At 47.0% G+C, this 23,727-nt stretch overlaps 1 protein-coding gene across 1 annotated transcript in view; it reads right to left on the bottom strand.

Annotated features, from left to right (window-relative positions):
* LOC144610468 (substance-P receptor-like) overlaps positions 1-23,727 on the bottom strand; it is a 62,982-nt gene that overhangs the window by 27,299 nt on the left and 11,956 nt on the right. The gene's annotated exons all lie outside the window — the stretch shown is intronic.

Raw genomic sequence — 23,727 nt, 5'->3', positions numbered from 1 at the left:
GATAATAGACAATAGGTGCAGGAGGAGGGCATTTGGCCCTTCGAGCCAGCACCGCCATTCAATGTGATCATGGCTGATCATTCTCAATCAGTACCCCGTTCCTGCCTTCTCCCCGTACCCCCTGACTCCGCTATCCTTAAGAGCTCTATCTAGCTCTCTCTTGAATGCATTCAGAGAATTGGCCTCCACTGCCTTCTGAGGCAGAGAATTCCACAGATGACCGGCATTTAGAGAGAGGGAGAGAGACAGTCATACAGTGTGGAAACAGGCCCTTTGACCCAACCTGCCCACACCGACCAACATGCCCCATCTACACTAATCCTACCTGCCTGCTTTTGGCCCATATCACTCCAAACCTACACTATCCATGTACCTGTCTAATTATCTGCGATAGTACCTGCCAAACTACTTCCTCTGGCACCTTCTTCCATACACCCACCACTATTTGGGTAAAATAAAAGTTAACCTTCAGGTTCCCCATAAAACCTTTCCCCAGTCACCTCAAACCTCAGTCCTTGAACCAGGATCCCAACATGAAACATCAGCTATCCATATCCTCCAGAGATGCTGCCTGACCCACTGAGTTATTCCAACACTTTGTGTCAGTTTTTTTCATAAACCAGCATCTGCAGTTCCTTGTGTCTCCTATTATTTGTTCCCCCCCCCCCCCCCCCCCTTGTTTTAATACAGGGCGGCGCAGCGATAGAGTTGCTAGCTCACAGCGCTAGAGTCCCGGGTTCGATCTTGACCTCGGGTGCTATCTGTGTGGAGTTTGCATGTTCTCCCTGTGACCGCGTGGGTTTTCTCCGGTTTCCTCCCACATCCCAGAGACGTGCAGGTTCGTTGGTTAATTGGCTTCTGTAAATTGTGAAACTGGGATAACGTGGATAACTGTGATCCTTTCCCAGCACAGTCTCGGTGGGCCGAAGGGCCTGCCTCCACGCTGCATCACAAAACTAAACTAATCTAAACTATTGAAGCTGAGATGCTCAACTGTGAAGACATCTCAGCCAAGCTTCCCAACCTCAGTTAATATCCAAGTGTTCATACCACAGCGCCTTTGTTTCTCATCTCTGCCCAGTCCTTGGACACTGAAAGTAATGTGGAAACATGAGCGCGATGGGGAGTGGGCGATCCCTGTGGTCGACTGTGGGACAAGAGGCACTGAGAACAGTCCTGCCCCGGGGAGGTACTTACGAACGACTCGCTGTGTGAAGGCATCGAACTGCAGTAATCAAGGAGGTAAAACTACAAAGCCACAAGTCCCAGAGGTTTCGGGTGAAGACCGTATCTCAAGTTGACAACTTCATACATCAGCTGAAGTACGATTTCGTAGCAGCAGAATGCGATGTAAAATGAGCTTCTGTTTCTGACTCCAAGGCGGTCCAAGGAGACATGGAAAGATTGAGTATCAATTGATTCCCTTGCAGTATGTTCATCTTGCCCTGACACCCATATCTTGGCCATTGACAGGCTGGAGTCAAATCTATAAAGCTGAGCATTTATCATTGCCTTAGGGCACCAGGGTCAGAAAGGTCTGGTCCCGGTGGGACTAATAAATAGATGGCCAGAGGTCATGTGGCGAGGTCTGCAATGGTTTGAAACAGATTAAGGATTGCACAAAGCTTTCCAAGTCCTGTTTACAGAGGGATATGGGGCAAGAGGGCAGGACAGAATGGAGCTAGTTTTGCTCCACAAACGACTTGTCAGAGAGTCATAGAGTGATACAGTGTGGATAACGGCCTAACTTGCCCACACCGGCCATCAATGTCCCAGCTACACTAGGACCACTTGCCTGCGCTTGGTCCACATCCATCCAAACCTGTCCTATCCATGTACCTGTCTAACTGTTTCTTAAACGACGGGATAGTCCCAGCCTCGACTACCTCCTCTGGCATTTATTCACAAAATGCTGGAGTAACTCAGCAGGTCAGGCAGCATCTCGGGAGAGAAGGAATGGGTGACGTTTCGGGCCGAGACCCTTTAGACCCTTCAGAAGGGTCTCGACCCGAAACGTCACCCATTCCTTCTCTCCCGAGATGCTGCCTGACCTGCTGAGTTACTCCAGCATTTTGTGAATAAATACCTTCGATTTGTACCAGCATCTGCAGTTATCTTCTTGTACCTCCTCTGGCAGCTTGTTCCACACACCCACCACCCTTTGTGTGAAAAAGTTACCCCTCGGATTCCTATTAAATGTCGTGGGCCGAACGGCCTAATTCTGCTCCTATAACATGAACATAGATAAACACACCCTCGTAAACTGATTAAAACACTATATAGCAGGTTTCTGATCGCACAGTCTCCTGGTCATATTGCCTTCCCTCAAGACCTCTCTCGCTCTGAGCCAAGAGTGTGTTGGCATTGGTTCTACATCATCACAACCAGCCTTGCAATTTGAAGAGGCAAGTGGTGAATACCAAATGTGACTTGCGTTGAACAGCCGTGAAATTTCCCGAACAAGCGGCCAAATCTGGGCTCTTATATTTCTGAGCTTTATTGCTTCCTTACTGAGTCCATCCAGCAGCTGTCTAGTTGCAGTTTGGCCAGAGAAATCATCGCTGTTGAGATCCCGTTCACACAGAAGTGTTTCTTAATTTCCTGAATTATTAATTTTTGCACGGTGCATCCGAATTATGAGAACAGCAGAGAATCATTTATTATAAGAAGATAACTGCAGATGCTGGTACAAATCGAAGGTATTTATTCACAAAATGCTGGAGTAACTCAGCAGGTCAGGCAGCATCTCGGGAGAGAAGGAATGGGTGACGTTTCGGGTCGAGACCCTTCAGACCCTCCCGAGATGCTGCCAGACCTGCTGAGTTACTCCAGTGAGAGAATCATTTATGATGTTCATGCCGACATCTATCGTTTAGACGCAAGGGACTGCGGATGCTGGTTTAGACAAAGCGTCGGAGTAACACAACGGGTCAGGTAGCATTTTTAGACTTTAGAAATACAGGGTGGAAATACAGTGCACCAAGCTGGCACACCAGGTCCGACCAGTGATTGCCGCGTACACTGGCACACAAGGGATCATTTACAATGTTTTTAAAGTCAATCGACCCACAAGCTTGTATGTATTTGGAGTGTAGGAGGAAACTGGAGCCCTCCAGTAGAAAACCCACATCGGGAGAAGGTACATAGAAACATAGAAAATAGGCGCAGGAGTAGGCCATTCGGCCCTTCGAGCCTGCACCGCCATTCAATATGATCATGGCTGATCATCCAGCTCAGTAACCTGTACCTGCCTTCTCTCCATACCCCCTGATCCCTTTAGCCACAAGGGCCACATCTAACTCCCTCTTAAATATAGCCAATGAACTGGCCTCAACTACCTTCTGTGGCAGAGAATTCCACAGACTCACCACTCTCTGTGTGAAGAAATGTTTTCTCATCTCGGTCCTAAAAGACTTCCCCCTTATCCTTAAGCTGTGACCCCTGGTTCTGGACTTCCCCAACATCGGGAACAATCTTCCCGCATCTAGCCTCTCCAAATTCCAAACGGACAGTACCTGTGGTCAGGATTGAACCCACGTCTCTGGCGCTGTGAGGCAGCCACACTACTGCTGCAACACTGTACCATCCACTCTCTGGAGGATATGGATAGGTGACTCGATATGTCGCCTATTATCATGTCCTCCACAAATGCTGCCTGACCCCCTGAATTACTCCCACGCTTTATGTTATATATTTTTCATCTTTCATTAGATTTTGACTCGGTTTTTCTTTACTTGTCCTGCCTGGGCACATCTCACCACCTTGCCATTACACAGATAAAGAAGTTTAAATTGTCATTTCATTACCACATTTTGTCATGGGGTCTTACTCATGGTTGCCAACTGTCCCGTATTAGCCGGGACATCCCATATTTGGGGCTAAATTGGTTTGTCCCGCCCTTGTCCCTTATTAGTATAGGGTTGCCAACTTCTTCACACCCAAATCTGAGGAAAGACATTCTTGCCATAGAGGAAGCACAGAGAAGGTTCACCAGATTGATTCCTGGGATGGCAGGACTTTCATATGAAGAAAGACTGGATAGACTCGGCTTGTACTCGCTGGAATTTAGAAGATTGAGGGGGGATCTTATAGAAACTTACAAAATTCTTAAGGGGTTGGACAGGCTAGATGCAGGAAGATTGTTCCCGATGTTGGGGAAATCCAGAACAAGGGGTCTCAGTTTAAGGATAAGAGGGAAGTCTTTTAGGACCGAGATGAGAACGTTTTTTTTCACACAGAGTGGTGAATCTGTGGAATTCTCTGCCACAGAAGGTAATTGAGGCCAGTTCATTGGCTATATTTAAGAGGGAGTTAGATGTGGCCCTTGTGGCTAAAGGGATCAGGGGGTATGGAGAGAAGGCAGGTACAGGATACTGAGTTGGATGATCAGCCATGATCATATTGAATGGCAGTGCAGGCTCGAAGGGCCGAATGGCCTATTCCTGCACCTATTTTCTATGTTTCTATGTTTCGATAAGGGACAAAGGGTGACATCAACACTGAGTTATGGAAAGTCACGCTGGTGGGAGAGGAGGTGGGTCCGTAGCCCAAGTAGGGAATTGCACACTGGCCAGCTGACGATTGGAACTGCCTCAAACACATGAACCCTCTCTTGTCCACCAACACCCAGGACTTGCCACCAAAGTCCTGCCCATCCCATGAAATTCCTTTAATACCTTTATCAAATCTTCCAAAATCAATAGTTAGTTCTAAATGCTGAAGATAGACACAAAAAGCTAGTGTAACCCAGCGGGACGGGCAGCATCTCTGAAGAAAAGGAATGGGTGACGTTTCGGGTCGAAACCTTTCTTCAGACTCCTCCTTGAGTCTGAAGGTCTTGACCCGAAACATCACCCATTCCTTCTCTCCAGAGATGCTGCCTGTCCAGCTGAGATACTCCAGTCTTTTGTATCTATCTTCAGTGTAAATCAGCATCTGCAGTTCCTTGCTACACAAAATATAATGTTATCAGTTGAGTTCATTTGCGATGAATCTGGATTGCAAATCCCCCATAGTCATCGGCCTTTCCTGAGTTGCAGTGTTCACCTTTGTAGCCCCTCCGCCCCCACCTCTGAGTTCTGGGCCCGCCATGCGTCAAGCTTTTCTTCCATCGACCCGGCGCCTTTCTCTACGGGAAGGAGTCATCACCACCCAATGGTGAACCCTTCTTCTGTCTCCACTGCTTCTCCTCACCTTGGAAAGTCCCAACCCCTCCACACCCCCCCCCCCCCCCCCCCCATGGAATTCATTACCACAGACGGCTGTGGAGGCCAACTCAATGGATATTTGTAAGGAGGAGATTGATCAATTCTTGATTATTACAGGCGTCAGGAGTTATGGGGAGAAGGTGGGAGAATAGGATTGAGAGGGAAACCTAGATCAGCCATGATTGAATGGCAGAGTAGACTTGATGGGCCGAATGGCCTAATTCTGCTCCTAGAACTGATGAACCTAATACATGCCTCTCTGAAGAAGGGTCTCGACCTGAAACGTCACCCATTCCTTCTCTCCTGAGATGCTGCCTGACCTGCTGAGTTACTCCAACATTTTGTGAATAAATACCTTCGATTTGTACCAGCATCTGCAGTTATTTTCTTATACATGCCTCTCTCTGGGTCTCTTTACAATCTTGATGAAAGGCCAGCGTCTCGAAACACCCATTAATTTTGTTTATTTCCTCCACTCGCACTGTTTCTTTCCTTTCAGATCATCGTTTGCAGTTTGTTGCGAAAAAAACCCCACTTTATTATTTTTTTTGCAATTTAAAAAATGAATGGCAACACTCATACAAATGAAGTCGTCCTTGTATGGATGCGTTTGCAACCTGCGTCTTGTAATCGTTCTCCGATTAAACCCTGCGGTTTTCCTGATGAACGAAGAGGGGGAAATAACTATTCAGGAAGTGATTTGATGCTGATGACATTTATTAATGAGCCTTCATCATTTGCTTCAGAACACCACTTCTGGATGTATTTGCATGCAAATCCACTCTGGTACAGAATGGTCCTGTGTTCGATGTGACATGATTAGCAAGTGAAATGATTTTATAAAATAATAAGCAATGCCATTAGGCTCTCGATTGCCTGGACCCCACTGGTTCTGAGTGCCTGTAAATATCATTGAATAAAATTATTGAACAGGTGCAGACGGGGGGAGGATTACAAAATGTTGGAGTAATGCTCAGCGGGTCAGGCAGCATCTCAGGAGAGAAGGAATGGGTGGCGTTTCGGGTCGAGACCCTTCTTCAGACTTCATGAAGGGTCTCGACCCGAAACGTCACCCATTCCTTCTCTCCTGAGATGCTGCCTGACCCGCTGAGTTACTCCAGCGTTTTGTGATACCTTCGGTTTGTACCAGCATCTGCAGTTATTTTCCTACCCAGAGAGAGGGGACGTGTAGGAAGGAACTGATGCTGGTTTGTGCCGAAGATTTCCCACCATCTCCACGTCTGTGCCTTTTCCTAAGGGAAGGAGTCCTCACCACCAAGTGACAACCCTTTCTCCTGCCTCCAACAATCCTCCTCCTCTTGGACTCCCCTGGGTGGCCTTCCACCCTCTCGAGACCCCCAGTCTGAAGAAGGGTTCTGACCGGAAACGTCATCTGTTCCTTTTCTCAAGAGATGCTGCCTGACCCGTTGAGTTACTCCAGCATTTCGTGTCGATCTTCAAGCACAAGGAACTGCAGGTGCTGGTTTACAGAAGAAAAAATATTACAAAGTGCTGGAGTGTCACGATCCATAAGCACTTAGATACATCTTCGATAAGCATCTCAGATACAGTACGTGGATAGCAGTTGTACACTGAGACAGTATACAGAGTCGCCAGTTTGGCACCATTTTCACTGGTTGGTTCTGCTGGCTGGTTAGCACGTTACAAAAGCTTTTCACTGTACCTCGGTGCAGATGACCACAAACTAAACTGAACTATTTGTTGTAAGTGCAGGGTTTGTGGCCTGACCATGACCAAAAAATTGGAATCCATTTGGTCTACCAAGGTAGAAAATAATCTTTATTCATGATTATCCAAAATTTGATTGATAATTTAATTTGGAGAACATGGTAGGTGATGTTTCAGATCGGGACCCTTCTTCAGGCTGATTGTGGGGGGTGGGGGGGGGGGGTGGGGAGAGCATGCAGTTTGGATGCAGAAATTGGAATGTATTTGGTTAGATTTAGATTTAGAGATACAGATTTTTTAGATTTAGCGCGGAAGCAGGCCCTTCAGCCCACCGAGTCCGCGCCGCCCAGCGATCCCCGCACATTAACGCTATCCTACACACACTCGGGACAATTTTTACATTTACCCAGTCAATTAACCTACACACCTGTACGTCTTTGGAGCACTCAACCAAGGTAGAAAATATCTTTATTGATAATTATCCAATTGTATTTTCTTAAATCATCAGTTTCCTTTCCCTAACCGAGCGACACTAACTGCATAACACGAGCTTGCAAACACAACATAGGATCACACTCATCTGTAAATGAACCTTTCACCTGCCTCCTACCTTTCCCTAGCACCAAGTACAGTTGCCCAGTCTGGGAACGCTATGTCCCCATCGCCGCCAAGGCAGCAGATGGAAAAAGGTTCCCTGTATGCCAGTGTACACTGTCGAGGGCATCTGGATCACGCATGTGTACCCCTTCCATACTGATCAGCCATATCGGCCGTGCACCAGTGATCCAGTTCCAAATACAGAGAAGATGCCGATTAAAAAACTGAGCAGCGGAGAGGTGCATCTGTTAACACTGCTGTCAAAGCCCCTACGGGCCTGGATTTGATCCTGACCTTGAGTATGCGGTTTGCACCAAAGATAGACACAAAGTGCTGGAGTAACTCCACGTGTTAGGCTTTAAAATCTCTGGGGAAAATGGATCGGTGACGTTTTGGGTCGGGATCCTTCTTCCGACTGATTGTAGTTGGGAGAGTGGGGGGAAAAACTGGAATTGAAGGGAAAAAGCAAGACCTATAAGGGGCCAGCATAAAAAGAAATAGCTATAAAAAGAAAATCCATAAAAAGAAATTGAAGGGTTTTATTAGTCATTTGCCTTTTCATTAGTCCTTGTTCGCATATTTCGCTTGGGCAGCTTACAACCCAGCGGTATGAATATTGATTTCTCTAACTTCAAGTAACCTTTCACTCTCTCTCCATCTCTCCCCATCCTAGATCTCCGACTAGTTTCACTGTCCTCCTGATTGATTTTACTGTTTGTCAACCTCGTTGTCACCTTCCCCCACACCCAACAATGAACCATTGTACATTTCCTCAATCATCGCCTTGAAGCCGGCCCACTTAGACATTGCCCAGCCTCGGCCACGAGGTCGCCTCCCACCACCTGTCCCTCCAACTGTGCCTCCGCCGGCCCCTCTGTCGACCGATTTCCGTACGCGGTCCGGTCGGGTTGTGCGACCACCAGTGCGGTTCGTGCCTCCGGTTCTGGGGGGGGGGGGGTCCTGTGGCGGCTCCCAAGGGTCGGGCCATACCACTACCGACCCCTCGGCACGGGAATGAACCAGTCCAGGGGGGCGGTCCGGTACTAGGTATAGAAGGACAAGGTTTTGGGCGCAAAGCCATCCCAGCAGACTCGACCCGTCTGATAACTGAGTAATAAATCAAACGCCCCAAAATACCCGGCTCCTTGCCTTTATTTCGGGCCTCTCTCGACGCGCCACAGCTTGCTTTGATCTGTTCTTTTCACTCCGTACATGCTCTTTTTCCCCTTCCATTTATCTAGTTTCCCTCGCAACTGACGTTCAGTCTGAAGAAGGGTCTCGACCCGAAACGTACCCATTCCTTCTCTCCAGAGATGCTACCTGTCTTGCTGAGTTACACCAGCATTTTGTGTCTATCTTCGGTGTAAACCAGCACCTGCAGTTCCTTCCTACACAGATATGTCTTCATTTCGTCAGTTTGATATTTGATTGACAATTTAATAGTTACATGCTTGCTTTAGCCACTCAGTTTTTACATTGCGAATGAGTTGGTTGGACACCATGTGGGACGCAGTGTTTAGTTCTCGGCATCGTACCACATTGGATATATTGGCCCCAAAGGAGTCTAGCCCATTATCCAGAGTGATTCTATGCCTTTATCATAGCACAGTTTATTTTACACTCTTCAGTACAGATGGTCTTACCGAGATGCTTAAAGAGTAAAAAATGATTTGTTATGATAGATATATGTAATCCATTTCTTCTGGGACAGTCAAGATTATGTACAACCAAACGGATTATATTGATGCACGGGTCATTTATAATCGCTGTTGGAGCTCGTAAACTAACACCAACGTGGGTAAGTGGGTAGGTAGGTCCGATAATTCAACTGGATGGTAGATTAGGCTCAAGGAACAGAATGGTACATCAGTACCTATGTTCCAATTAGCGTCAAAGATGTAAAAGAATGTATCTCCGCTGCCCGTCTATTCACCCACTCCCCGATCCGTGACCATATCACCCCCGTCCTTTACAAGCTCCACTGGCTCCCCATCCCCCAGAGAATCCAGTACAAAATCCTCCTCATGACCTACAAAGCCCTCCATAACCTGGCCCCATCCTACCTGACTGACCTCCTCCACAGACACACTCCCACCCGTACCCTCCGCTCTGTTGTTGCTAACCTCCTGTCCCCCCCCATCCGGACCAAACTCAGATCCTGGGGGGACAGGGCTTTCTCCATCGCTGCTCCCACCCTCTGGAACTCACTACCTCAGACCATCAGAGACTCCTCCTCACTCACCACATTCAAAACATCACTGAAGTCTCATCTGTTCAGCACTGCCTTCAACCACTGACCGTCACCTCACCTTATTTTTCCTTCTCTGTTCGTTTACTTATTTATTTATTTATTTTTCTATGTTTTAATAAACCCTGTAAAGCGTCTTTGAGTGTTTAGAAAAGCGCTATACAAATGTAATGCATTATTATTATTATTATTATGTACTGGAAGGAGTGTCATTGCTCAGGATTGATAGTTAGTAAAGTTAACCTTCAGGGAAGAGTGATGAAATGGCAGCGCAGTGATGCAACTCCTTCACAGCACCAGAGGCCCAGGTTCGATCCTGACCTCGGGTGTTGTCTGTATAGAGTTAATTAGCACCTGCGATGGTGTGGTTTTTGTGTTGGGTGTTCCGGTTTCCATCCACATCCCAAAGAAGTGCAGGTTTATAGATTAATTGGCCTCAGTGAAAGTAAACAAAATGCCCCTAGAGTGTAGGGGAGTGGATGACCAAGTGGGATAACATAGAACGCATAGAATCATACAACGTGGAAACTTGCCCAGGGTGACCACCATGACCTAAGATACTAGAGGAACAAGATGGACCACTCCGTTGAAATCGCCTGTACTGAATGTAGTACGCAAAGGAGCCATTTTAGTAGGCAAAACCCACCGTTCGTTATAGACAATAGACAATAGGTGCAGGAGTAGGCCATTCAGCCCTTCGAGCCAGCACCGCCATTCAATGCGATCATGGCTGATCACTCTCAATCAGTACCCCGTTCCTGCCTTCTCCCCATACCCCCTCACTCCGCTATCCTTGAGAGCTCTATCCGGCTCTCTCTTGAAAGCATCCAACGAACTGGCCTCCACTGCCTTCTGAGTTATGCCTCTTGCAGTGTGATTAGTGTTGTGGGGGAACAGTATGTGTGATGATACCATTGAAATGCAGACTATATCTCATCAATCAATTCACAGATTTTGTTATTTTTCTTTAAAAATGTTTCTGCAAGTTTCTGCCTACTAAAATGGCGTCATGACATACTACGGTTTTAGGGTCGAGTGGTCTATCTTGTTCCTCGACTATCTACCCATCTGCACTCGTCTCACCTGCCTGCATTTGGCCCAAATCAATAGACAATAGGTGCAGGAGTAGGCCGTTCAGCCCTTCGAGTCGGCACCACCAATCAATGTGATCATGGCTGATCATCCACAACCAGTACCCAGTTCCTGCCCTCTCCCCATACCCCCTGACTCTGCTATCATTGAGCTCTCATTAAGAGCTCTATCTAACTCATTAAGAGCTCTATCTAACTCTATCTAAATCCCTCTAAACCAATCCTATCCATGTACCTGTTACAAATGTTCTGTTCGGATGAAAGCCCATTGTATCTTGTCAATGCTCAAACTTCTCCTCACTTCCACCGGTGAGGGCTGGCAAGGCCAGAACCTACTTTTAGTTTAAACATAGTACCTGCATAAACTACCTCCTCCGGCAACTTGTTCCATTTACCTACCGTTTTTTATGTAAAAGAAAAGTTGCCCCATAGGTTCCCCCCATAGGTTCCCCCCCCCCCCCCCCTCAGAATATACCTCTTTACGCAGGTTCTTAATTCCCCTACTCTGGGTAAAGGTCTCTGTATATTTACATTATCTGTTCCTCTCAAGATCTTATACACATGTGAACTAATGTGAACGGGCAATCAATGGTTGACATGGACTCTGTGGGCCGAAGGGCCTGTTTCCATGCTGTATCACTGAACTAAACTGAAGACAGCAGAGCCAATCTGATTGCTCATGGATGATCATTTGTGGTGCATGAACAGTGAACTCTCGTCAATGGCCATTGCTAATTCTTGAGGATCTTGAATTCCCATATAATGCTTGAATAAAAATCCTGGCAAGCTACATCCTCAGAGCTGTTGTTAAGGACATTGCTGGAAGAGTTAACACCACATAAAACTACTTCACACAAAATTTAATTTGCACAATGCGTACAAGAAGTCGAATTCTGCATATATATGACATTTGTGTCTGTATTCATTTTGCTTACAGCATGAATCTATTGCAACAAATACTCTTCTTTAGGAATTAGACATTCAGTTGTTGATATCCACATCAATGGCTTTGTGGATGATTTTCTATTTGAATGCAAGATAGATCACAATGGGGAGGTTATAAATATAATGAATTCTAGACCAAAGCAAGCTTTGAAATGACATTGAACGCAAAGGTCCTGAGAAGTTAGCCTTGACTCAGTGGTTCTAAGTTAGAACTACCCTTGCTTCTCAGTCCAAAATTTGCAGGTGCAATATTCATAGATTTTTACACGATAATGTTGGTGACATTAAATGAAGCTCCATCTGCCCTAGATCCCATAAACACTGTTCAGAGAAGGAGAGGAGTTCTGTCTTGTATCTTCTATCCCCCAAATCTATATACTAAAACTCTCATTTGTTATCTTGTTTGTGACTGAACTTCAGCCAAAACGGTACACGATAGCGCAACAATTTTAGGCCCACCTTACTCACCGTTGTCACTTTAGTGATAATGCAAGTAGTTTTATTGAAATTGGTGTTATATTTTTTAAGTTATTCACATTTTTAAGTTTAGAAGGAGGGGGGGAGTGGGGGAGAGGGGAGGGGGGGTTGAGGAGAGAGGGGAGAGGGGGAGGACAGGGTGCTGCACCAATGCAGGAGAGGTTTGGGCCCAACGGGTCCACTTGGTCTGGTATATATTAAATATAGTTGGGGCCCGTTGATCTAATACAGATGCCCCCGACTTACGGTGCTTCAACTTGCAATATTTCGACTTTGCGATGGTTAAATGCATTTCGACATACAATATTTTCGATTTCCGATGGGTTTCTCGGACCGTAACCCTATCGTAACCCCTTACGTGTTGATAATGGGGGTTGTGGGGGTGTGGAGTGGGGGTGGGAAGGGTGCTACATCAATGCAGGAGAGGGTTTGGACCCAACGGGTCCACAGCAGCTAGTAACACCTAAAACTAGAATGACTGATTATTATTGCTCTATAGTGGCTATGTTCCGAAAATGCACAAATTGACTGCTGTTTCTAGAAACAAGATGCTGGTTTAGACACAAAATGCTGGAGTAACTCTGTGGGTCAGGCATCGCTGGAGAAAAAGGCAAGGTGACGTTTTGGGTTGGGACCCTTCTTCCCGACCCGAAAGGCCTCGACCCGAAACGTCACCTATTCCTTTTTTCTCCAGAGATGCTGCCGGACCCAGCATTTCGTGTCTATCTTTGTCTGCTGTTTTCCTGCATTGTGACAGTGCTGACACTTTAAAAAATTGTCATTGTTCACGAGAGACTCTGGTGCGGGGTGGGGGGAACTAATGTTGTGAGAATTGCTACGGAAATTTGCCACTCTTCCAATTGTTTACCCCCGCGTGCCAATCATTAAAATTCCCCCGTAGAGACAGAAATTACAGTTCCTGTTTAAACGTCTGATATGTCAAGGATAAACCATGTCAAACGCACTTCACGCAAGGAGTGTGCTTGACAAATTTGATGGCATCTCTGTATAATTAATGTCTGCGTGTTTCCTATAATTGTCTCAATTGCGGTATGAGCAATGGCACAAAGATTTCTTTATTTAAAAAAAACCATTTCGTCAAAGACTGCACTCACCTCGAGAGTCTCATGTATAATGTGCTTCTGCAGCTTCTAACCTTATAAGGGCAGAAATCTGAGGTGCACCGTGTCTCATTGCAAGTAACTGAATCTCTTCCCCAGATTTACGGTCTGCCAGCTCCGTCTTACTTTTTAACCAGGATGCGATTTTCTTTTTGTGTTTAAACATAATTGTTTTGTTTTCACCCTTTCCAAGTGAACGTTTATAGCAATTAAATTCTGCAGGTCAAATGTATTTGTCAGCCCTGGGGCTAGCCAGTCGTATTACGCCTCTCCAAATACTCCTGTCAAGAATCTTGATTCACTTAAGGATGCACAAGGAAAATATCCCATTATTGCCCAGGACAATACAAAGACAATTCTGCAACCTTCAAAGCCCTCCATAACCTGGCCCCATCCTACCTGACCGACCTCCTCCACAGGCACACTCCCACCTGCACCCTCCGCTCTGCCGCTGCCAATCTCCTATCCCCCCACATCCGGACTAAACTCAGATCCTGGGGGGACAGGGCTTTCTCCATCGCTGCTCCCACCCTATGGAACTCACTACCCCAAACCGTTAGAGACTCCCCCACACTCACCACATTCAAAACATCGCTGAAGTCTCACCTGTTCAGCACTGCCTTCAACCACTGAAGGTCACCTCACCTACTGTTCATTTATTTATTTACTTATTTATCTATTTATTAATTTCCCTATGTTCTCAAAATCTCTGTAAAGCGTCTTTGAGTATATGAAAAGCGCTATATAAATAAAATGTATTATTATTATTATTATTATCTCATTAGTGAGAGGAGAAAAATAGGCTATTCGACCCATAAAGTCTCCTCTGCCATTCAATCATGGCTGATCTATCTCTCCCTCCTAACCCCATTCTCCTGCCTTCTCCCCATAACCTCTGACACCTGTACTAATCAAGAATCTATATATCTCTACCTTAAAAATATCCACTGACTTGGCCTCCACAGCCTTCTGTGGTGAAGAATTCCACAGATTCACCATCCTCTGAGTATAGAAATTTCTCCTCATCTCCTTCCTAAAAGAATGACCTTTAATTCTGAGGCTATCACCTCCAGTCCTAGACTCTCCCACTAGTGGAAACATCTTCACATCCACTCTATCCAAGACTTTCGCTATTCGGTACGTTTCAATGAGGTCCCCCCTCATTCTTCTAAACTCCAGCAAGTACAGGCCTAGTACTGTGAAATGCTCATCATACGTTAACCTAATCTCCACAGATATTCCATAAATGTTAAAGTTGAGAAGAACGGTCTCAACCTGAAATGTCACATTCCTTTATTCCAGAGACGATGCCTCACCCACTGAGTTACTCCAGCATTTTGTGTCTAGCTTCGTTGTATACCAGACTCTGCAATTCCTTCACACATTGAGACAAGTTGGATTTCAGGACTGTTACTTGTTGAAGGAGCTCTGGAACAGGTTTTATGACATTAATAAACAATTCAGACAAGGTTTCGATCCTTTTTTTTTGTTAGGTAGATAGGCAGTGCATTTATGTCTGAGTTGTTATGAAATGTCATTGAGGAAAATAAAACATCTGCAGACTAATGAAGGAATTGCATTTGGCCAAAGAGAGATGTGAAGTGCATTGGGGTGAGTTCCAGAATTAATCTGGAGATCTATATATGGACATGAAACGGAGTGCTCACATGTTGAGTCAGTGGAATAGAAGTAACAAGGTAGACACAAAATGCTGGAGTATCTCAGCAAGACAGGCAGCATCTCTGGATAGAAGGAACAGGTGATGTTTTGGATCGAGACCCTTCTTCAGACTGAGAGTCAAGGGAGAGGGAAACAAGAGATATGGAAGGGGAAGGTGTGAAAACGAGGAATCGAAGGGGATGAGGCTCAAGGAAAATGTAGACTAGATCATTGTTAGCTGGGGAAGGTGGCAATGAGGCACACAATGTAAAATTTAATCTAGGGTGTGGGAGGGATGGAAAGAGAGGGAAAGCAAGGGTTACTTGAAGTTAGAGAAGTTAATATTCAGACCGCTGGGTTGTTAGCTGCCCAAGTGAAATTTGGGGTGCTGTTTCTCCAATTTGCTTTGGGCCTCCCTCTGCCAGTGGAGGAGGCCCAGGTCAGACAGGGCTATGGGAATGGGAGGGGTAGTTTGTGTTTAGCAACTGGGAGAACATGTAAATCTAGGCAAAAATGGCATTGTGCACGCTTGGGGGAATACCCAACTGGAGACGTGTTGAACGAGTTCCCATTGTCTTGCCTAGGTACAGTACGTACTTGCATAGGAAGCATACGTTCCTTTGGTTGCCTGATTAAGACCGATTCTTTGCCTTGGCACCCTCCCAAATCATGCCTGCCGATTGTACAAAGAAACTGGACAACAGAATAACATTTATGTCTGGATTAACACTTAGGATGTCATTAAAGACAAAGAGGGCATGATTTTAAAATGAGATGGGCAAATGTGATATGCAGGGCAAGTTCTTTACATGCTACAGTGCCACTTGAGAACAAAGATGGACATGGTAGGATTCGCTGGTCGATCTATACGTCTATGGAAGGCGATGGCTGGAGGCCGTGCAGCAGCCTGGGGCTTGCTTGGAACGGGCCCTGCTGATAAGAACCAGAGCACGGACTGGACTTTGAAAATTGTGCCAACGCATGTCATCTCTTGCATGCAGGATCAGTGGACTATTTATGTACAATTTGTTAATTGGCCATGTGCTTGGGTATGGCAATAGCTCTACTTGGACTGTTGGTGTATTACTTGGGTACTGGACGGTTTGTAAGAAAATAATTTCACTGTGCGATGTGACCCTTCCTCAGCCTCCTGTTGTCCAGAGATGCTGCCTGACCTGCTGAGTTACTCCAGCATATTGTTTCTATTGTCAGCCAAACATATCAGATCAGCAGGTGTGGGGATTGGTGTACCTAGACACATTCCCCCCTGACTTGGAAACAGATTGTCAGAGTTTCATCGTCAGTGGATTTAAATCACTCATCTCCCTACTCAACTGCACTGTGGGAGTGCCTTCACCAGTACTACTTTTCAAGTGAATGGTTCACCATTAACTTCTCAAGGGCCTTGAAGGATGGGCAGTAGGCGGTCACAGGGAGAACATGCAAACTCTACACAGACAGCACTCGTAGTCAGGATCAAACACAGGTCCCTGGCATGGTGAAGCAGCGACACTACAGCTGTGAGAAGGAACTTCTTTAGTCAGAGGGTCGTTAATCTGTGGAACTCATTGCCACAGAGGGCTGTGGAGGCCAAGTCAGTTGATATTTCTAAGGCAGAGATAGACAAATTTGTGATTAGAACGGGTGTCAAGGGTTATGGGGAGAAGGAAGGAAAATGGGATAAGGAGGCAGAGATCAGCCATGATTGAATGGCGGAGTAGACTCGATGGGCCGAATGGCCTAATTCGACTCCAATAACTTGTGAACCTGTGCTGTGCCACCATGCCGCCCTTTGTCATGACCAGTTGTGGCCTCTGTCTCATGGAGATCCGTTGACGTCTGCAGGGCTACAATGGCAGCAGTAGCTATTGCTGGCACGGTGGCACAGCGGTAGAACTACTTCCGTACAGCGCCAGAAACCCGGGTTTGATCTGGGTGCTTGTCTGTGCGGAGTTTGTACGTTCTCCCTGTGACCTACGTGGGTTTCCTCCGGGATCTCCGGATTCCTCCCAGGAAGCCGGGAGGAATTAGTAAAGACGTACTAAAGACATACAGGTTTGTAGGTCAATTGGCTTGGTTATAATTGCAAATTGTCCCTAGTGTGTGTAGGATAGTGTTAATGTGCGGGGATCGCTGGTCGGGATGGAGATCTACGGTTTCCTCCCACACCCCAAAGACGTACAGGTTTGCAGGTTATTTGGCTTGGTATAATTGTAAAATTGTCCCCAGTGTGTGTAGAGTGGAGTTAATGTGCGGAGATCGCTGGTCAATGCGGAATTGGTGGGCGGAATGGCCTTGCCAGCCCTCACCGGTGGAAGTGAGGAGAAGTTTGAGCATTGACAAGATACAATGGGCTTTCATCCGAACAGAGCATGTTATACAGTTGAACTTGGCTCCATGGCAAAATTTGTGCTGACCAAAGAACATTCCCAGTTGAATTAGTTGCAAGTGTCAGGTCACCATTTACTCCAAGCAATGAAAGTCTCACCTTCCTTATCACAGTAAACTTTATCTTGCACTAAACGTTATTCCCTTTATCCTGAATCTGTACACTGCGGACGGCTTGATTGTAGTTATGTATAATTTTTCCGCTGACTGGAGAGCATGCAACAACAACAACAAAAGATGTTCACTGTACCTCGGTACATGTGACAAGAAACTAAACGAAACGAGCCAAATTCCATCGGAGATCCCTGCCTCTTGAGTGATCTGGATTTTGATCCCTGCACTTTAGATAGCTGTGTATTCTGCTGTTCAAGCCTTCAACCTATCATCTTTTTCTCGTTTAGTTTAGAGATATAGCGTGGAAACTGGCCGTTCGGCCCACTGAGTCCGCGCCGACCAGTGATCCCCGCACACTCACAGCATCCTACACACACTAGGGACAGTTTATAGACAATAGACAATAGGTGCAGGAGGAGGCCATTCGGCCATTCGGCCCTTCGAGCCAGCACCGCCATTCAATGTGATCATGGCTGATCATTCTCAATCAGTACCTCGTTCCTGCCTTCTCCCCATACCCCCTGACTCCGCTATCCTTAAGAGCTCTATCCAGCTCTCTCTTGAATGCATTCAGAGAATTGGCCTCCACTGCCTTCTGAGGCAGAGAATTCCACAGATTCACAACTCTCTGACTGAAAAAGTTTTTCCTCATCTCAGTTCTAAATGGCCTACCCCTTATTCTTAAACTGTGGCCCCTGGTTCTGGACTCCCCCAACATTGGGAACATGTTTCCTGCCTCTAACGTGTCCAACCCCTTAATAATCTTAACCCGGTCCCCTGCAAAAAGTCTATCCCCTACTCCCAATTCCTCCGTCTACACCGCATCTGCGCCCGGGATGAGGTATTTCAGGCTAGGGCTTCCGAGATGTCCTCGTTTTTCAGAAAACGGGAGCTTCCCCTCCTCCATTATAGATGAGGCTCTCACTAGGGTCTCTTCTACATCCCGCAGCTCCGCTCTTGCTCCCCATCCCCCCACTCGCAACAAGGACAGGATCCCCCTCGTTCTCACCTTCCACCCCACCAGCCAGCGGATCCAACATATCATCCACCAACATTTCCGTCACCTACAACAGGACCCCACCACTGGCCATATCTTCCCATCCCCTCCCCTCTCTGCGTTCCGCAGAGACCGTTCCCTCCGCAACTCCCTGGTCCACTCGTCCCTTCCTACCCAAACCACCCTAACCCCGGGCACTTTCCCTTGCAACCGCACGAGATGCAACACCTGTCCCTTTACCTCCCCCCTCAACTCCATCAAAGGACCCAAACATTCTTTCCAGGTGAGACAGAGGTTCACCTGCACCTCCTCCAACCTCATCTATTGCATCCGCTGCTCTAGATGTCAACTTATCTATATCGGCGAAACCAAGCGCAGGCTCGGCGATCGCTTCGCTGAACACCTGCGCTCGGTCCGCATTAACGCAACTGATCTCCCGGTGGCCCAGCACTTTAACTCCCCCTCCCATTCCCAGTCTGACCTCTCTGTCATGGGCCTCCTCCAGTGCCATAGTGAGGCCCGCCGGAAATTGGAGGAGCAGCACCTCATATTTCGCCTGGGCAGTTTGCAGCCCGGTGGTATGAACGTCGACTTCTCCAACTTCAGATAGCTCCTCTGTCCCTCCCTTCCCCTCCTCCTTCCCAGAGCTCCCTCTATCTTCCTGTCTCCACCTATATCCTTCCTTTGTCCCACCCCCGACATCAGTCTGAAAAAGGGTCTCAACCCGAAACGTCACCCATTCCTTCTCTCCCGAGATGCTGCCTGACCTGCTGAGTTACTCCAGCATTTTGTGAATAAATCCCTTAATAATCTTATACGTTTCAATAAGATCTCCTCTCATCCTTCTAAATTCCATTGTATACAAGCCTAGTCGCTCCAGTCTTTCAACATATGATAGTCCCGCCATTCCGGGAATTAACCTAGGAAACCTAGGCTGCATGCCCTCAATAGCAAGAATATCCTTCCTCAAATTTGGAGACCAAAACTACACACAGTACTCCAGGTGCGGTCTCACTAGGGCCCTGTACAACTGCAGAAGGACCTCTTTGCTCCTATACTCAACTCCTCTTGTTATGTTACAATTATACCAAGCCAATTATCCAACAAACCTGTACGTCTACGGAGTGTGGGAGGAAACCGGAGCTTCTGGAGAAAACCCACGCAGGTCACGGGGAGAACGTACAAACTCCGTACACATAGCACCCGTAGTCAGGATCGAACCCGAGTCTCTGGTGTTGTAAGGCAGCAACTCTACCACTGCGCCACCATGCTGCCTCTTCTCCACCTCTTTCCACTCGTTGCCAGTTTTATTTCACCCACACGAATGTTTTCTTGTGAGGCTTGGGAGCAAATTTGGTTCAACATTGCTCTTGGGAAGCCACTTGTGATATTTTACTAAGTGCTTTAACAATGCAAATGATTGCAGCAGCTGCAAGAAAGCATCTCATCATCTTGCTTTAGTTTAGTTTAAAGATGACGGCATGGAAACGGGCCCTTCGGCCACCGAGTCAGTCCTGACCAACGATCGCGAGTACACTATGTTACGCACTGGGGACAACTGACAAAAGCAAATTCACCCGCCAACCCACACGTCTTTGGAATGTGGGAGGAAACCGGAGCGCCCGGAGAAAACCCACTCGGTCACAGGGGGAACGTACAAACTTAGCACAGACAGCACCCGTGGTCAGGATCGAACCTGGGTCTCTGGCGCTGTGAGGCAGCAACTCTACCGCTGCGCAACTGTGCCACCCTTTGTTAATAGACAATAGACACAGGAGTAGGCCATTTGGCCCCTCGCGCCAGCACTGCCATTCAATGTGATCATTGCTGCTGGTCTTCCTGAACACCTTAAATCTAATCAGCCTATTTCACTCTTGGTGTCTCCGGTGATTATTGGACTGGGAGAGGAGTTAAACCTCGGAAAGCTGAGGCCCCTGTTTCTTTGTCCATGATTGTAGCTGACTGATTTGCTACTGCATCGATAATATCTTAGCCAGACATAACGCGAACATCTAATCACAGTTTTCAACCTGTGTGAGATTTTAATCTCGTTACAGATTACTCTTCTTTCACTAATCCTTATTGGATCTTCAGTGCCAGGAAACACTGCTCCAAATGCAGAGGGTTGTAAATCTGTGGAATTCTCTGCGTCAGAAGGCAGTGGAGGCCAATTCTCTGGATGCTTTCAAGAGAGAGCTAGATAGAGCTCTTAAAGATAGCGGAGTCAGGGGGTATGGGAGACGGCAGGAACGGGGTACTGATTGAGAATGATCAGCCATGATCAGATTGAATGGTGGTACTGGCTCGAAGGGCCAAATGGCCTCCTCCTGCACCTATTGTCTGTTGTCTAAATGCATATGGTGGCACAGTGGTACAACGTCAGAGACCCGGATTCGATCCTGACTACGGGCGCTGTCTGTATGGAGTTTGTACGTTCTCCCTGTGACTGCGTGGGTTTTCTCCAGGTGCCCTAGTTTTCTCCCACACTCCATAGACTTGCAGGTTTTTAGGTTATTTGGCTTCTGTAAATTGTCCCTGGTGTGCAGGACAGGGCTAACATATGGGGGATCGCTGTTTAGGCGTGGACTCAGTAGGCCGAAGGGCCTGCTTCCACGCTGCCTAAACTAGATGGTGGTTTACAAATCCATCAGCTGACTTGACTAATGCTCACAAGCAGCTATCACTTTGCATATAGTTCCGTGCCCAACAAACCTTGAGACCCGTAGCAGAGTCATGCAAAAAATATAGGAGCCATTCTTTAGTTTAGCTCAGAGATACAGCAAGGAAACAGGTCCTTGAGTCCGTGCCAATGATCATCCATATACTAGTTCGTTCCCGTACACTATGGGCAACTTACTGGGCCCAATTAACCCACAAACCCGCACGTCTGTGGAGTGTGGGAGAAAAGCGGAGTACCCAGAGAAAACCCACGTGGTCACAGGGAGAACATGCAAACTCTGCACAGACAGCACTCGTAGTCAGGATCAAACACGGGTGTCTGGCATGGTGAAGCAGCAACTCTACTGCTGTGAGGAGGAACGTCTTTAGTCAAAGGGTAGTTAATCTGTGGAACTCATTGCCACAGAGGGCTGTGGAGACCAAGTCAATGGATATTTTTAAGGCAGAGATAGACAAATTCTTGAGTAGAATTGAGGTTGTCAAGGGTTATGGGGAGAAGGCAGGAAAATGGGATTAGGAGGCAGAGATCGGCCATGATTGAAATGGCGGAGTAGACTCAATGGGCCGAATGGCCTAATTCTACTCCGATAACTTGTGAACCTGTGCTGTGCCACCATGCCACCCTTTGTCATGAGCAGTTGTGGCCTGTGATTCTTGGAGATCCGTTGACTTCTGCAGGGCTACGATGACAGCAGCAGGTATTGCTTTCTGGGCTTTGAGTCGGAGGCAGGTCCACACTTTGCTCAGCACCTCGGTCATCAGTTCTGTTCCCATGACTAATGAAGCAACTTTGGCAGAGATGCAAGCACATGCAAAGTATGTAGGTATTCAAAGTATTCGGGACAAATGGTGGAGACAAAAGTCGAACTCAAGTAGTCCACAGTTCTGGTGCTGATGGGAGTTGAAGGTTACAGAGTTACCTGCATATCCCATGTCCTGGCCAACCTGAACCACCTTGAACCTTCCCAGCCAACAATCGGCCTATTGGGGAACCACCCTGCTTGATGCTATCTGTTAGAGTTATAGGGTATTACAGTGTGGAAACAGTTCCTTTGGCCCAACTTGCCCACACCGGCCAACATGCCCCAGCTACACTAGTCCCACCTGCCTATGTTTGGTCCACATCCCTCCAAATCTGTCCTATCCATGTATCTGTCCAACTGTTTCTTAAATTTTGGGATAGTCGGCTATCCCAAATATTGGCATCTGTTGCCGCCTCTGATTTGTCCTTGTCCTTTCTGGCTTCCAGCTTCTCCTCCCTACAATCGGTCTGAAGAAGGGTCTCGACCCGAAACGTCACCTATCTATTTTCTCCTGAGATGCTGCCTGACCCGCTGAGTTACTCCAGCAACTTTGTGTCTATCTCTGAACCTTCCTGACATTTATAGTAGCAGATATAGGAGCAGAATGAGTCCATTCTGCCCATCAAGTCTAATCTGCCATTCAATCATGGCTGATCTACCTTTCCTTCTCAACCCCATTCTCCAGCCTTCTCCCCACAACCACTGATACCCGTGCTAATCAAGAATCTGTCAATCTCCGTCTTAAAAATGTCCATTGACTTGGCCTCCACAGCCTTCTGCAGCAATGAATTCCACAGATTCACCATCCTCTGACTAAATAAATTTCTCCTCTTCCTTTCCATTATTATCGAGTTCTGTGCGCCTCGTGCACTTTGTATCCTCCATGCTTTGTATCCACATCCCTTGATTTTGATATTTCAAATTGTCCCCATTATATTTGACCCCTCTCTTTCCATTCTCCCACACTATACACTTGCAGAAAAGGAAGAAGCAGATGCCATTCCAAGACTGGCCATGACTTCATCGTCTATACCTCTCGTTTCCCTTTCCCATGACTTTCAGTCGGAGGAAGGGTCTCGACCCGAAACGTCACCCATTCCTGCTCTCCAGAGATGCTGCCTGACCCGCTGAGTTACTCCAGCATTTTGTGCCTATCTTCGGTTTAAACTAGCATCTGCAGTTCCTCCCTACACAAGCCATTTTGGAAACCTTGCTGAAGGTGGCGCAGCGGTAGAGTTGCTGCCTTACAGCGAATGCAGCGCCGGAGACCGGGTTCGATCCTGACTACGGGCGTTGTCTGTACGGAGTTTGTACGTTCTCCCCGTGACCTTGCGTGGGTTTTCTCCCAGATCTTCGGTTTCCTCCCGCATTCCAAAGACCTACAGGTTTGTAGGTTAATTGGCTTGGTAAATGTAAAAATTGTCCCCAGTGGGTGTAGGATAGTGTTAGTGTGCGGGGATCGCTGGGACCGGTGGGCCGATAGGGCCTGTTTCCGCGCTGTATCTCTAAACTGAAGTATTTCTCCTGAACCTCCTTTTAATATCCTAGTTCAATGTCAGGAGCACAGGGCCAACCTGGGTTTGACCCGTTCCTTGAAAGATAGAAAGAAAAGTGCAATTGTAAGTTAAGCACAAAATGCTGGAGTAACTCAGTGTGGGTCAGTCAGCATCTGTGGGGGGAATGGATCACACAGAGTGGTGAGTCTGTGGAAT

This window comes from Rhinoraja longicauda, chromosome 36 (genome assembly GCF_053455715.1).
Source record: "Rhinoraja longicauda isolate Sanriku21f chromosome 36, sRhiLon1.1, whole genome shotgun sequence".
In the NCBI taxonomy this organism is placed as follows: domain Eukaryota; kingdom Metazoa; phylum Chordata; class Chondrichthyes; order Rajiformes; family Arhynchobatidae; genus Rhinoraja; species Rhinoraja longicauda.
The sequence above is the reverse complement of the archived record's forward strand: the minus strand, read 5'-3'. Positions and strand labels throughout refer to the sequence as shown.